The 4,154-nt window shown below is 43.0% G+C and overlaps 1 protein-coding gene across 1 annotated transcript in view; it reads left to right on the plus strand.

Moving 5' to 3' along the window:
* RFC1 (replication factor C subunit 1) overlaps positions 1 to 4,154 on the plus strand; it is a 29,169-nt gene that overhangs the window by 2,479 nt on the left and 22,536 nt on the right. The window lies entirely within an intron of this gene.

Genomic DNA, 4,154 nt, shown 5'->3' on the forward strand with positions numbered 1-4,154 from the left:
TCCACCATAAGATATTACTAATGTGTGAGATTTATGCTCCACAGGAAATCTATTTTGGGGTTTGTTTAAATTGAAGTCATGTTGTAAAATGATGCTTGGGGAAATGATCTGGTAAAAACATGATGCAGAGAAATGGATTGACGTTTGATGAATGTGTGGTCTTAGCTGGGCTTATTAATTACCTTCCTTACATGTAACTCTTGGACTTGAAATTGTGTTTGTTTTTTTAACTTCTAAAAACAAATGAAAAAAAAACAACAGAACTTGCTGTCCTGAAAACAGCCCTTGTTTGAAATCATCTGATACTATCAATAGTTTTACTCTTTGCTTACCAACCGTTCATTCAGGGACTGTTTGAAATTATAATAGTGCTGAAAAGGAAAATTTTGAAATTGCAGCTGTCATAGCATCCACAAAGTCACACGGTTGCGAATCGGGCAATGCAGTGTGGATTTTGCGATGACCGCCACGTTCTGCGGTCATGTCATTGCCCTTTGCGACCTTCACAGCTGCTTCTGACAAAAGACCTTGCAGGTCACAATCATTTGATATTTTGCATTTAATGACCATCGGTGATCTGCTTAACGATCACAGCTGTTAGAAGTCCTTGTGGTTAAGAGTCATTTCATTTTACAGCCGTGTCACTTAGTGCAGGGCTTTTCAACCAGTGGTACGGGTACCACCTGTGGTACATTGGCACCTGGCAGGTGGTACGCCACCATCCTAGAAAAGTGATAGCGAGGGAAGGGAATGAGCTGAACCGGTGGCAGCACCGCATAAGCCTGAGTGAGAGATGGCTGGAGCTGCAGGGCTGTCGGCTCAGTGGAAGCGCCAGGATCAGTGCTTCGGGGCTGTCAGGGCTCAGCGGAAGCGCCAGGATCAGCGCCAGACTCCAGCTGGAGCTCAGCACTGATCCTGGTGCTTCTGCTGAGCCCAGAAGAAGCGCCGATCAGCTGGAATGTTGCAGCCTCTCCAGGTCTTGTGATTTACATTCAGATGCTTGGCAATTGATTCATATTTATGACGGTCACAGTGTCCCAGGGTCATGTGAAGGGACCAAAACCTGCTGCAACCACCCATCAAACGGGGGGAATAAAAACCAAACACCCCCCACCCCCACCCCCACTGCCAATCCTCAACAGAAACGCTCACAACAATGAAAGCCTCGGACAGGAGGAAGAGCGCCGCCGGGCGGGCAGGCAGGCGTCTTGCTCGGCTGTGGCTTAGGGGGGGCACTTTTTTCAGTGCCATTGTAACTTCGAACAGTCACTAAGCGAACTGTTGTAAGTCGAGGACTACCTGTACTTCATCACTTTTTTCCTTTTTTGGGGGGGGGGTCAAGTTTTTGACACCTTGCTAGGCGACTGGTGGTATTCAGATGTTGCCATATCCTAAAAGTGGTACAATGGGTGAGAAGGTTGAAAAGCCCTGACTTAGTGACATCGTTGCCCGTCCCAGATTCCAGTTGGTAAACGAAGACTTATCTGTACTTAAACGACGTTTCAATATTTTCTCATGCTCGGATATTTTCTGTTAATTCGGTACATTTGTGGGAATGCGCTTTGACTTGTTGGTTGGTTGCATGCATGCTGTTTGACTGCCTAAAGGGCATATATATATTTACTCTGCAGCAAGCTTGCAGGCCACTCTGCTGTGTATATCCTTGCTGGTTATGAAATTCGAGAGGGCAAAGGTGTGGGATGAGATTGCCTCCTTGTAAATCTCTGCAAACTTCTCGTGCCTTCTCTGGGATCGTCTTTGCAACCTTTTACATTCCAAGATAAGGGGTGTCCCAGCCTCTTGGCCCGAAGACACCGAAGAACATATTGTTCCCCGGGCTATTTCAATCTTAATGATGATCAAAGGGACACCTATCTCAGTTAGATAAGGACAGAAAGTTACAGTTAACATTGTATTTTTTTTTTAATCCGCTTGTATTATTTCTTTTGTCTCACTGTAAACAACCTTGAGCTCTTGGAAGTGGCTTTCTGCATCGGTGCAAAAACTTTGGTCGAGGTCAGCCGTGAAGTAAAGGATATTTTTGTCTAGTGATAAGAACAAATTCCCTGTCAGTGAACAGCTTAATTTGACCCACAGGCCTGATTATGTCTATCTGATTATGTCTGTTGGTTCTCAGCCATGTTTTGAAAAAAATACCAACATATACATACATACATACATACATACATACATACATACATACATACATACATACATACATACACATACTGGGAAAGCAGAGGATGCCCACCTGAGATACAGACACAAAAAAGGAGTGAGGAGGGTGGCAACACACATGTAGGTAAAGGAGGTAAGGAAGAATTAACTTGGTTTGCAGATGAGGCCAGGATTGGCCAGCCGGGACCTGTCACAAGATCTAGGAGCCGTGCGCAGACGTGACTGTAGTTATAAGCATCCTGATTATACCCTGACGATGATGGCAGTTTTAGGCCATCGAAAGCTTGGTTTTATTTATTAAAACTGTATTGTTTTATACTTCCTGGTGATCACTTTGCTGTTTTTTAAAAATATGTTCATACCCAGGAATCGATCTTCTATTTTTAATGTTATTTTTAATATACACATACATACAGACATACATATGCACATACATATACACATACATACATATGTGTATGTATACATATGCAAGGGGAGGGTGGATGGTGACATACACACAGTTAAGGGATGCAAGAAAAAAGCAACAACTTATGCAAAAATTACGGCCAACAACCTATAAAAGAAACTCTCCCACTGACTAGCATCTAACCCTGACGATGTCGGTAGTATACCGACGAAAGCTTGGTAATTTTATTAAACTTTTTCAGTTTATAATATTCCTGGTGCTCACGTTTATTTTATTTGTTCAGAATATGAATATACCCAGGATTCGTATTTTTAATGTTATTGATACATATACACATACATATACATACATACACATATATACACAAATACACACACACACACAATACATACATACATAATATATATATAATTTTTATATATAAATAAAAAAAATATTAGAATTATTTCCACTCCATTTCAACTGTAATAGCAGCTCCAATTTTTTTAGAAGATGTCTTATTTACGTTTTAGCTCTTGTGAGCTTTAAAAAAAAACCCGGTTACACTGCCTGTTTTCTTTTTAAAAAAAAAGTTGCTAGAAGGGAGGAAGTAATATTTTAAAAATAAAACATAAAGCTAGCAGGAGGCCATGGTCAAAATTGCTGTCACAACAATTTGAAGATCTGCTCATATCTGTTTAAATTTCTTTAGCGAGAACAATGGGACTGAGGTCTGAATAGATTGAGCGGATCAATTTTACGTTTTTATTATAGCCTAGAGTTTGACATTTCCCTTAAGAGCGGCGTAACCATGTTATTTCAATTACTCATGCTAGAATTGCAGGCAATTTGAACATCGCTGTAGGAAAGCACAAAACCCTCTTCCCATATCATTGACTGGAGGGTAGCGGTTGAACAAAGGTGCAATAATATTTCAAGTTGGAACTGATAAATACGCGTCTTCAGAACCAAAATGAGTCTGCCGAGGACGCTGACTGCCAGTTTTGAGCATTTATCTTTTGGTAAATATGCCTTTGTTAATGGAGACGTCGCCGATGGTGGTATGCTTTCTCTCTGAAGAGGCGTAACTACTATATCCCGATTATTTAAATTGTCTCCGATTAAAACTCAAGACCTGGGATGGCTTTCCCATTTTGAATTGGTAGGAATTCTTCTTTTAGTCAGCGGCTAAAGCAGTGGTTCTCAACCTTTTTAATGCCGCGACCCCAACCGGTCATAAGTCGAGGACTAAACCGGTCGTAAGTTGAGGACTAAACCAGTCGTAAGTCGAGGACTAAACCGGTCGTAAGTCGAGGACTACCCAACCGGTCGTAAGTCGAGGACTTTCCCTGCCCGGGAGCGCCGCGCATGCGTGGTTCCGCCCCTGCACCGGCCGAGGCGTAGCTGGCAAGCGGCAGAGACGGAGCAGGCCGACCACCAGCTGGCCCAGCCCAAGGGAGGTAAGGCACCCGCCGGAAAAGGGGGGAAAAATGGCGGACAAAAAAATGGCGGACAGCCTTGCTTGGCGACCCCCATGAAATGGTCGATCGACCCCAAATGGGGTCCCGACCCACAGGTTGAGAACCAC

Source organism: Protobothrops mucrosquamatus, unplaced genomic scaffold (genome assembly GCF_001527695.2).
Source record: "Protobothrops mucrosquamatus isolate PMUCROS unplaced genomic scaffold, P.Mucros_1.0 scaffold_292, whole genome shotgun sequence".
In the NCBI taxonomy this organism is placed as follows: Eukaryota; Metazoa; Chordata; class Lepidosauria; order Squamata; family Viperidae; genus Protobothrops; species Protobothrops mucrosquamatus.